Source organism: Lathyrus oleraceus, chromosome 5, assembly GCF_024323335.1.
Source record: "Lathyrus oleraceus cultivar Zhongwan6 chromosome 5, CAAS_Psat_ZW6_1.0, whole genome shotgun sequence".
Taxonomy (NCBI): domain Eukaryota; kingdom Viridiplantae; phylum Streptophyta; class Magnoliopsida; order Fabales; family Fabaceae; genus Lathyrus; species Lathyrus oleraceus.
In genome coordinates this window covers 578,043,448-578,055,676 of record NC_066583.1, presented here as the reverse complement: position 1 = coordinate 578,055,676, position 12,229 = coordinate 578,043,448, and the positions used below count along the sequence as shown (strand labels likewise).

The 12,229-nt window shown below is 38.1% G+C and overlaps 1 non-coding gene across 1 annotated transcript; it reads right to left on the bottom strand.

Moving 5' to 3' along the window:
- Nucleotides 1-11,468: 11,468 nt before the first annotated feature.
- On the bottom strand, nucleotides 11,469-11,575 carry LOC127088817 (small nucleolar RNA R71). Its single transcript, XR_007790633.1, has one exon. It is a non-coding gene; the product is annotated as a small nucleolar RNA R71 (small nucleolar RNA).
- Nucleotides 11,576-12,229: the final 654 nt, after the last annotated feature.

Below are 12,229 nucleotides of genomic sequence, written 5' to 3'. Positions count from 1 at the left end.
TCCAGAAGCAACTATCATTCAGAATTCTGAGGAAATTAACCTTCCATTAATCCCCAAGAAAGCTAAAAGTCTCCTCAACGTGTCTGAAGAATTGATTATGGGCAACAAGGACGAACCTGTCAGAACCAGATCTACATTCAGGACTTCTGAAGAGACTCCTCTGGGATTAGTGTCTCTGATCGAGCCTACGTCCTGTGATGAAGCACTTCAAGATAACGACTGGGTTCAAGCCATGCAAGAAGAATTAGATCAATTCACAAAGAATGATGTCTGGGATCTTGTTCCCAAGCCCAAAGGCACTCACGTTATCGGAACCAGATGGGTATTCAGAAACAAGCTGAACGAGAAAGGAGAAGTCGTCAGAAACAAAGCTCGACTGGTAGCTCAAGGTTACAGTCAACAAGAAGGTATTGACTACAACGAAACCTTTGCTCCAGTTGCAAGGTTAGAATTTATTCGTCTTCTTGTATCTTTCGCTATAAACCATTCTATTAAATTATATCAAATGGATGTCAAGAGCGCATTCCTTAATGGTTATATATCAGAAGAAGTGTATGTCAACCAACCTCCAGGTTTTGAAAATTCAAATTTTCCAGAACATGTTTTTAAACTTAAAAAAATCTTTATATGGACTTAAACAAGCTCCCAGAGCTTGGTATGAACGTTTAAGTAATTTTCTTCTGGAACACAATTTTATCAGAGGGAAAGTTGACTCCACACTCTTCTATAAGAACCTTAACAATGATCTCATGATATGCCAGATATATGTCGATGATATTATTTTTGGTTCAGCTAACGCCTCTGTTTGTCAAGAATTCTCTGAGTTAATGCAGTCAGAATTTGAAATGAGCTTAATGCAAGAACTGAAGTTCTTTCTAGGAATTCAAATTAACCAAACTTCAGAAGTCACGTACGTTCATCAAAGCAAATACATAAAAGATGTTCTGAAGAAATTTGACATGGCTGAATGCAACTCTGCAAAAACTCCCATGCATCCAACATGCATTCTTGAAAAGGAAGAAGTCAGTAAAAAGGTTTGTCAGAAGCTCTATCGTGGTATGATAGGCTCCCTTTTCTATCTGACTGCTACTCGACCTGATATTCTCTTTAGTGTCTGTCTATGTGTCAGATTCCAATCAGATCCTAGAGAAACTCACTTAACAGCAGTTAAGAGATTTTTCAAATATCTGAAAGGAACTCCTAACCTGGGCTTGATGTATGAGAAAACATCAGAGTATAGACTTTCGGGTTACTGTGATGCAGATTACGCAGGAGATAGATTGGAACGAAAAAGCACATCTGGAAATTGTCAGCTCCTAGGAAACAATCTGATATCCTGGGCCAGCAAAAGACAATCAACTATCGCTCTATCAACTGCAGAAGCTGAATACATCTCAGCATCACTGTGCACAACTCAGATGCTCTGGATGAAGAATCAGTTAGAAGATCTGCAAATCTTCGAGAGTAACATTCCTATCTTTTGTGATAATACTGCTGCCATTTGTTTAAGTAAGAATCCCATCCTACACTCCAGAGTCAAGCACATCGAAATTAAACATCATTTTATCAGAGACTATGTTCAGAAAGGGATAGTAACATTGAAGTTCATTGATACAGATCATCAATGGGCAGATATCTTTACTAAGCCTTTAGCTGAAGATAGATTTCTTTTTATCTTAGAAAATCTGAACATTCAAAATTGCCCTGAATAAATTGTGCCTCTGAAGATGTAAAATGAGACTCTGACATAAACAAATGAGCTTCTGCCTCTGACTCTGATACTTCTACCAAGTTAAGAAGATATCTGAGTTAGAAATCTCCAGGAACCATTCGTTTGGTATTCCTGAAGATCAGATAAAGCAAACACGTGGAGTGAATTACGTCTAACCTTGGAACTTCTAGACAGCTGTCCAGAAGAAATTCAAAGGACAGACGTTTGAGATCTCCTCGAGCAGTGGGCATACTGTTGGGATTAGACATTCATTAATGAGCCATAATCATTTCTCCCTCTAAACGTGCTAACTTGGTTTTTGTGCTAACTCTGATTTGCGTGTTGTTTTGCATGCGTTTCTTTTGGGTATTTAAACACTCCTCTCACACTTCGCACACACTTCACTCTCACTCACTTGTTATAACCTAGTTCTCTCAGGCATTTCTGCAAACAGTTGATATTCATCTCAGTTCTTCAACAATGGATTCTTAACAACAATCTGTATTCAACCATTCTCAACAAAGAACTCCAGCAACGTAGCTCAAAGCACATCTACTCCAACCGTTATAGGCGTAACTACAACACCAGTTTACAAGGAGCCTCACATTCTTGACCGTGAGCCTCATATCAATCTTGCAACTCCATTTGAGAAACTGGACGTGCTATGTGAATCCCTGGTGGATTTCAACAACATGAAGAGAAATGGCGTAGACCTCATTGAAGAACTTCATCAACAAGGTTGGGGAAACTATTTTCAATGCTTCTACGGTCCAGTTTACCCAAACCTTATTAAGGAATTCTGGAGATTTGCTGATGCTGATGATCATTTCATTGTCTCTTACGTCTTGGGTGTAAAAATAGTGATAACTGAAAAGTCAATTGCTGCCCTGCTGAACATGGAAAAAGCTGGAGGAAGAAGAATTTACAACATAAATCCCAGAGCCAAATACATTGCTCATGAAATCAACCCAACAATCTTCAAACTCAACACAGAAGGAAATCCCTCAAAGAACAAGGAACTACATCAGAATCTCCGGGTGTGGCTCAAAATCATTCTGGGAACTATTCATCATCGCCCATCATCAAACTCATCAGATTACATCAATACAGATCAGAAATGTATTCTGTATTGTATTCAGAAAGGTCTGAAGCTTTGCCTCCCTGCACTCCTCTTCAAATACCTCAAAGATTCTGTACGGGAAACCAGGAATAACATGAAACCCAGAACCTACATTCCTCTGGGAAGACTCCTCTCAGATGTGCTGATAGAAAATGGTCTCGTGGACCATCTGATTAAACACAAACTCATGGAAGACTTGGCAATAGAAACTGGAAGGCCTCTGAACTCCAGGAATCTGAAGAGCATGGGGATTCTGGAGAAGATTCACGTTAAACCTACTCTGGATACTTCTTGGGAAGCCTTAAAAGATTAGAGGGATATGCCAAATGGTCTTTGCAAGTTCTACAGGAATGAACCCAAAGAAGCAATTCTCCACTATCTTCAACGTCTGAAGGATGAAGGAGTGGACATCTCAGACTTCAGATTGAGCGATCTGCCAGAGTCAGCTCCAGACTTCGTGAGGTTTAAAAGATGTCCATCTGAGAAGGCATCAAAGGCGAAGAAAGCAAAGCTAGGGGAATCCTCTGAATCAAGACCTCCAGCACCTCTGCAAGAGTCTTTTGGTAAGTCTGCCTCTACTGCTCCCTCTATACAGCAAGTTGCTTCTTCTACTCCTCTACCAACTCCCATCTACACCACATCTGAAACCCCTCCTTCAACAACCAGAACCTCTCAACCACTACCAAAATTCAACCTTGCCAATACCTCATTACCACTTTCTGAAGCTGAAGAAATGAATCAAACCACTTCCTCATCCTCAACCCCAGAATCACCTCCCTATTTTGTCCTTCCTTCTGACACAGAACCCTCTGACCCTGCTTCTCCCACTCTAGCCCAACTTCAATCTCTCAACCGTAATTCACAACAACCACAACAACCTCCACCTGAACCTAAAGTAACTTCACCATCCACAGAACAACCAACCGTCACTCCTTCTGAAATTCAACCCTCTGACCTCAATACCTCTAACATTACCCATCCAAACACTTCCGCTGAACCTCAAACTCTCAACCTAAGCACTCCAAACTCTCCACCTCAACCATCTGAACCAGAACATTCCCTGCCAACCCTAGAGGAAGCAATTATGCTATTTGCAGGAGCATCAGTTGCAAAGGTCAAGTCTCTGACCATCAACTCTGGTATCAGTGATGATCCTGACTCTGTTAGGACACACTGGAACAGAGTCATTGGCTGGATGACATCTGAAGCTTTTAAACTGAAGCACATCTTTGAGCAAGTCAGAAACGACTTCATAAGAGACGCTGAGGCAAGACTACAGGAGCGCTTGGCCAGAGAAGCTGAAGAAAAGGCCAGAAGGGAAGAAGAAGAATGAGTCAGACAAGAAGAACTTCTGAGGATAAGGGAAGCTGAAGCCAAAGCACTAGCTGATGCTGCTGCTGCTGCTGAAGCTGAAGCTGAAGCACAAGTTACTGCTGAAGCTGAAGCTGAAGCACAAGTTACTGCTGAAGCTGAAGCTAAAGCCGCTGCTGAAGCACAGAATGCTCTGACTCAGGGGGAGTCCTCCACTTTTTCCCCTCTGGTTCTCAGAACCCTTGAGGAGCTTCAGAAAGAGCAAAAGGAAGTCCGAGCCAGACTGGATCAACAGGACACAGTCAACACCAACATTCAGAACCTGCTGACTCAACTGCTTCAGAGAATGCCTCCTCCTTCCAACCCTTAGGCACTTAGGATTTTTTTTGCTTGTTGCTTTGCTTGTCTTTGTTTCTGATCATCTCTGATGTTTTGTTCCTCTTATCTGAATATATATCCTTCTCTGCTTATTATTGTGTTTAAGTCTTTTTGATTCTGACAAAAAGGGGGAGAAAATCAAATAGCTCTGATGAAAAATTGCCTAATACCTTAAGCACTCTGCAAACTTACTATTCTCTAAAATAAATTCATCTAACACTGGACTTAAGAAATTGCAGAAGGTATCGAAACTTCATTACTTGGAAGCTCTGGTAAGAACTTCTGAACTCCCTAGCCTATCTCAGAGGGAGCTCATTTCTATCTGATCTGATAAACTCTAAATTTTTTTCATCTGTCATTTGAGTTTGTTTTGTCATCATCAAAAAGGGGGAGATTGTAAGAACAAAAATTGTTCTACAACAGATTCCAGGATTTTGATGATAACAAAGGATGAAACCAAAAATGGCACTCTAACGAAAAGTTTCTAAGTGTGCAGGATTCTAAACAAAGAGAAAGGAATCTGATTACGTTATCAGATACAGAATCAAATCAGATATAAACTATCATAAGATCAGAAGCATCTGAAGTAGAAACGCGCTCTAGAAGTTCTGACTCTGAGTAAAACAGCATATCAGAATATCAGAAGCATCTGAAGAAGAAACACGCTCTAGAAATTCTGACTCTGAGCAACCGTACATCAGAACCGCAGAAGTCTCAAGATCATCTGAGATCAACATTGGAAATCTAAAGATGAGGACTATCAGAAGCTCTGAAGCCACATCTCAAGATCTCAGTCTAACAGAGTAACACAGACTCTGATAATGGATTTCCTTATCCAGAAAGAGTAACGGCAACTTCAACTTAAAATGGAAAGAAACTATTTTTGGAAAGAAGTTATTCAAAGAGACAAACTTATTCTGGAAAGAAACAAAGAAGTTATGGCATTAAACTCTCATCAAGACTAAATATCTGCCATTACTACAAACGGTCGCTTTTCACCTCTATATAAAGAACGACGAACCTCTTTGAGAGATACACTTGAACACACTGAAATATTCTCTCTCTTTCAATCCTTCACGAGCTTTTGCTTAGAATGTGAAATATTCTAATTGCTCTTACTGCTGTAATACTTGCTTTATCCTAGAAGCACTCTAGATTACAAACTCTGTTTTTATCTAAGTTGTTTTATATTCCTCAAGTGACTCTGCGCAGTCTGTATACTTGAGAGGACTAAGAGATCTTTCTCTTAGACGTTGGTTGTAATAATCTTTCAAGATTAGTGGATTAAGTCCTTGTTGAAGGCGAAATCACCTTGGCCGGGTGGACTGGAGTAGCTTTGTGTTATAAGCGAACCAGTATAAAATCCTGTGTGATTTTATTTTGCAAAAGCGCTTATTTTCCAAAACAATTCAAACCCCCCCTTTCTTGTTTTTCTCACCTTCACTTTCAACATTAAGCATTTTAAAGGCCCAATGCCTAGTTGCTCTTTGACTTTTATAGCACTCTAAAGTCCCAATGCCTAGTTGCTCTTTGACTCCAAATTTGCATAGGGAAAGTCCTAAAGTCTAAGTCCATTTGTCCATTTCTTTGCATTTGGTCCACAACAATCAAAACAAAACACAAGCACAATAGTATATACACAATTATGTGCTCAAGTGAGCAAAATGCAAATTGCATTAACATAAACATGTGCTCAAGTGAGCAAAGGGAAAAGCAAATGAATAATATGTACAAGAATAGTAAATTGCATAAAAGTAAAGTGCAAAAAGTAAATGTTAATAGTAAATAGTTAGTGTTAGTATTTAGTGTGCCATAAGGCAAATTTAGCGCTATGTTAAGCAATCGTAATTGGACTTATGTAGAAGTCACAACTATCTGAGGCCGGTCAATAATAATGTAGGCAACAACACAAGTTAGAAGTCTTGATTAGTGAACCAAGTTCCAACAACTTGCCATGCCAATGGAAAAAAAGAGAATTGATCTTGTATTGGTTTAAGTCATTTGCATGATTTAGGAAGCAACATATCCTTAATGCAAAGCCAATCACTTGATCATTTGATCAAGATGAATTAGATTTGAACTAAGGAAGATTAAACCTCCCTATCAATGCTAACTTATCAACCTTTAACTCATTGATCAAAAAGAAAGAAGAAGAAGAAGGAGATGAATAATGGATAATGAAAATGGAAAGAAGTAAGTGCATTAAATGAAATGGAATGTACCAATCAACAAGTATTGACCAATGACATTGAGAATCATGGTCAAACAATAAAAAACAGAAGTGAGATGAAGATTGGAAGTCAAGAAATGAACAAAATATTTTTTTGGCATTTTTATTATTCAAAATAAACTTGAATTAAAATATTAAAGAAAGGTCAAACTTCAAAATCACTTCAAATCAACTTTGAAAGGTCCAAGTGATTTATCCCAAGTTCAACAAGGTCAAACAAAGTTTGACAAAAAATTTCAGCATTTTTGAAAGTCAGAAACTATTTTTAATCAATTAAAAATGAATAAAAATAACCTAATTGAACTAAGATCTCAAATAAATCTCAAATAAATTAATAAATTGATGAGAATATTTTTCATAGATCCATCATCATTCAAATAGGTTAGGAAAATGTTTTTGTATTTTTTGAATATTTAAAACTATTTAAAATGAATTAAAAATAATCAGAAAAGAGAAAATTCATAAAAAATATCAAATGACAAGATAAAAAATATTAAAAAATCATTTTTAGAAACTAGAACTTAAATGGAGAAAAATGCAATTGGTCCCATATTTTTTGGAATTAAAATGAAGAAGTTATGAATTTTTGAAAATAAAGGAAATAAAAGAAATTAAAACAGAAATTAGAAAATAGCAAAAATCAGGGAGCGTTGGATGAAACTCATTAATTGACGTGGCAACATCTAAAGGTCCAGAAGCGCGCGCTCATGGTGAGTCCAAGTCAATGAGAAACATCCAGCATTATTGAAAGTCATAACATCCAAAGGCTGGGATTAAATCTGGAAATGAGATCCAATGGTCCAGAGCTCATCCACGTGGGGACGGTGGTGGAAACCACCGTCTTCTCCGGCGAGACTCACCTCTCCGGCCAAGATTTGCAGGTTTTCAAAACTTAATTAAAATGCATGATCCTTATACCAAGTTGAAGTTGGGGTGATGTACATCACCCCTGTGACCTTAAATTGTACTCAAACTTTCTATGGAGTAAGAAATCTGAGCTGGAAGATTCAGGTACATAAATTGCAGTTCATCAAAACAAAAAATCAAAGCCACCACTGGCTTGCCTCTCAAGCGAGGACTTCAGAAAACACATTGGCCAGGCAAATAGATCAAGGAACAAAGAGATTCGAAGCAAAAACCAGTTGAACCATACCTTTGGATTGTGAAGATTTGAGCTCCTTTCCTTGCTTCCTTTTGCAAAACAGAAGTTCAATGGATCATATGAGGAAGGTCTAGGAACTTTAGATCTAAAGATTCAACCAAATTCAGTTGAATTTCAGATCTGAAAATTTGAAGAAATGTGAACTAGTTCCTTTAGGTATGGTTGGGGATTCAATTGTGCAGTATATCAGGCGCCTTCAGGTTGATTTATGATGGAGTTATGCACCTCTATTTATAGATGGAAATGGCTGAGCAAGTGAGTTTCCTCGTGTGCATGGAAAGTGGATTTTCCTTGCATGGGCTTGCATGATTATGTAGAAGGCCCAAACCCAATTGCATTTGCATGCTGATGACCAAACAACTTGAAATGAACGTGTAATTGGCAATGCATAAGCTTGTGCATGGAATTCTAACATGTTATGCATAATTGAGCTTAAGACTTCACCTCTTTGAAAATGCCACTTGAAAAATTGAGACATAGGCATGTGGGTAATGGTTGGAAAGGTCTTGACATAAGGAACAAATGTAATGTTGGACCAAAACTCATTTGGAGTGTGGAAATTTATGAAAACAGGCCATGAAGTTCATAGTGCAAAACATGCCTTTGAGAATTTTGCCAAATTGGTCAAACTTCAAGCCCTCCTATTTTGATGATGCAAGCCTCAAATGGAAACACTTCTAACATCAAAGTTGTAGGTATTTTCAAGAAAATCAAAATGGACTTAAATTTGGCATCATTTGGATTTTTTATGAAGGAGTTATGGGCACTTGAAGTTGGACTTTTTTGCCTTTCAATGCATTTGGTCCAAAGTGACCTATAATGTTTTGCATTATCACATGTATTTATTTTGAGACTTTGAAATTTTGTTCAACATAACATTTGAAGTAGACATCTTAATATTTCTAATTCATTTTATCCCACCTTAAAATCATAAATAATGAATGAGTTATGTTCTTGGGAAGTTGGCCCAAAATTAGGGTTTCAGTCAAAATGACCTATAATGTCTTGGAATGGGAGATGACCTTCCAAGCTTCAAATCAATTTTTGGTGAACATTAACGTTGTTCATGTTGTCCTTAAGAACATTTTTGCTTTTCGGATCATCTCCATTTGACCAACCCATAAAAGGTTGGGTCTCAGTACATTTCAAAATAGTCAAATGAATTGACTGATCAACTTTCCAAGTCCATAACTCACACCTTGATGAATTGATGATTGAGGACACTCAAATAAGTTCAAATATGCATGAAATGAGGAATTAAAGAACTTACCTTGATTTTATTTGACCATAGGCTGAGGTTGCTTCATTAGCAAGGCACACTTGATACATAGATGAATTAGGGTTTCTTTGAGGAACAAACCTCAACCCTTTGACTTGCTTTGATCAAAAATGATAAATTAAGATACTTGGGAGGCATATTTGATGGATGAGAGCTTTGGGAACCATTACCATGCTTGTTTTCATCTTCTCTTGACCATATCTTTGCACAAAGGACCTCCTTGAAGCTCTTGACCTTGTGATTGCTCAAGCTACAAACAAAAGATGTTAGTGACATATTTTTGTGCTTTTGGTTAGTGAATAAAGATGAGAAAAGAAATGATATACAATTTCAAGCATGCTTGGTGATCTCAAACCACTCACAAGAGGTCCCACCCAAAGGCAAGGGGAACCAAGATGCTTATGATCCTTGAGGCTTTGTAAATGCAATGTTATGATGCCATGAGGGATCTTAGGGACAAAATTGGGGTCTTACAGATGCCTACTCTGATACCAATTGAAATTCTGGTATCAGATATGAGATATCGAAGGTAATGTCACGATACTAATATCTGAATAATGCAAACAGGATAAAGATAAAGAACAGTAATGCAAGAGACACAAGCAATTGTTAACCCAGATCGGTGCAACTCACCTACGTTTGGGGGCTACCAAGCCAGGAAGGAAATCCACTAAATAGAATCAGTTCAAAGACTCTCAGTACACTCCACAAGTTACAGTCTTTTTCACCTAATCTCTACCCGTGTGACTTCTACCTAAGAACTCTTAGATATGAGAACCCACTCACTCCCCCTCAATCACACCAGTGATTTTAAAAAACAATTACTTATGAAAAGAAGACACTCTTCAAAGACACACACTTGATCTTACTTAGCAGCTTTAATCAAGTAAACACACACTTGATCTTACTTAACAGCTTCAATCAAGTAGACACACACTCATGCTTAAAAGCTTTGAGTGATAAATTACAACTCACAAATCAGACCAATTCAATCATCTATGGATGAATTGAATGGCTTACAACCACACAAGACACAAACCCTTATTCTCTTTCAATATTTCGCTCAGTATTTCTTGTGTATCAAATCAGGATTTCCATGTCCTTTTTATATAAGCTTTCAGCTGGGCTTGGACATCATAAAACCCTAAAACTATTTTCCATTCAAATCTTCTCATGACAGCTGATTAGATCTCTTTGGAAAATAAGTAAATCTGGTTGTAATTAATGATTGAATGCATTTGTAAATCAAATCTTCAATCATACATAGATTGCCATTAAAAGCGCAATCACATAAGACATAACATTCACCCTGAATGTTCTGTGTACAGATGTCATGACATCGGGTCTGACATCCTGGAACAATCCTGCATAATTCCATTTTAGATATCCAGCAGGTACATAGATATCTTATGTTAAGACATCACATGCAACATCTTGTGAACACTCTTTGTTTTACCGAAATTGTTGCCAACACTTAGAACCAACAGTAGTAACATCGATAGCAGTAGTTTAACTATCGGCCCCTATGGGTTCGATATCTTTTAAAACTAAAACGGCTGGACTGTACACTTGCAGTCAAGTACCCGATAGACTATATTTTATATACAGTCATGAGACGTATCAAGTTTTTGGCGCCGTTACCGGGGACCTGATTTAGTCAAATAGTGTGATTCTTTCGTTGCGCATTATAGACTAAGGTAAAAACTAATCTCCTTTCCCTTATTTCTCAATTGTATGCCAAGTACTCGCTCACAAGGCGAAAACTTAGCACCACCAATCGTAGAATTAGAGCATTTCTTATATTTAAGACGTCGAATACTAGAGTACTAACGAAGGTACAATATTCCCGATATCTTCTTTCCTACTTCCGAACCAGTTGAAAAAATAACCATTGCTGCAGTAGGACCACTTAATCATCCTCTTAAGTTCTACGCTACCCCGTCCCAACAAGAACCTCACAACAGCATTGTTGCCCCTGTTATCGATCGAAACGATTTCGAGTTGAAACCCTCATTATTATCAGTTGTCCAACAACATTAATTTGCTGGAAATCCTATGGACGACCCTAATGAATATTTGACCAAGTTTGTGCAGTACGCAGACACTGTGAAGGAGAATGGTGTATCTCAAGATGTGATAAGACTACGCCTTTTTTCTTTCTCTCTGAGAGACAGAGCTTGGGCTTGGTTGCAATCCTTTCCATCCAACTCAGTTACTACATGGGAAGAACTGAAGAACGTTTTCTTAGTCTGATATTTTCCGCCAAGCAAAACTGCTATGCTGAGAGCTCGAATTAACGGATTTCGACAAAAAGATGCAGAATCTCTCTACGATGCATGAGAGAGATACAAAGACATGATGAGGATATGTCCTCATCACAGTCTCGTAGACTGGGTGATCATTCACACATTTTACAATGGGCTTCTGTATAACACAATACTGACAGTAGACGCTGCCGCGGGCGGTGCACTTATGGACAAGCCATACAACGAAGCCTATCAACTTATCGAAAACATGGCCTAAAACTATTTCCATTGGGGAGGTGAAAGAACTCCAGTAGAAAAGTCCCAAACAAAAGTGTAAGACCCTAATTTTGACCCTAAGATCCCTCATGGCATTATATCATTGCTCTTTGCATCTTGCCTCAAGGATCATAGCATCTTGGCTCCTTAACCCTTGGGTTGAGACTTGTGTGAGTTGGTTTGATACCACCAAGCATGCTTGAATTTTATATTATTACTTTTCTTATTTTGTTTACTAACCAAAAGCACAAAAATATGTCACTAACATCTTTTGTTTTGAAGCTCAGGTAGTCATGTGATTCAAGGCTCCTATGAGGCCCCTATACTCATTGATGTGGCCATATGAAGTTAAAATCAAGCATGACAATGGTTCACAAAGCTCTCGATCATCATACATACCTCCCAAGTATCTCAAATTTTCAATTTGATCAAGACAAACCAAAGGGCTTGAGGATTGTTTCCCAAGGAAACCCTAATTCAACTGTGCATTGACTATGCCTTGCTCATGAAACAACC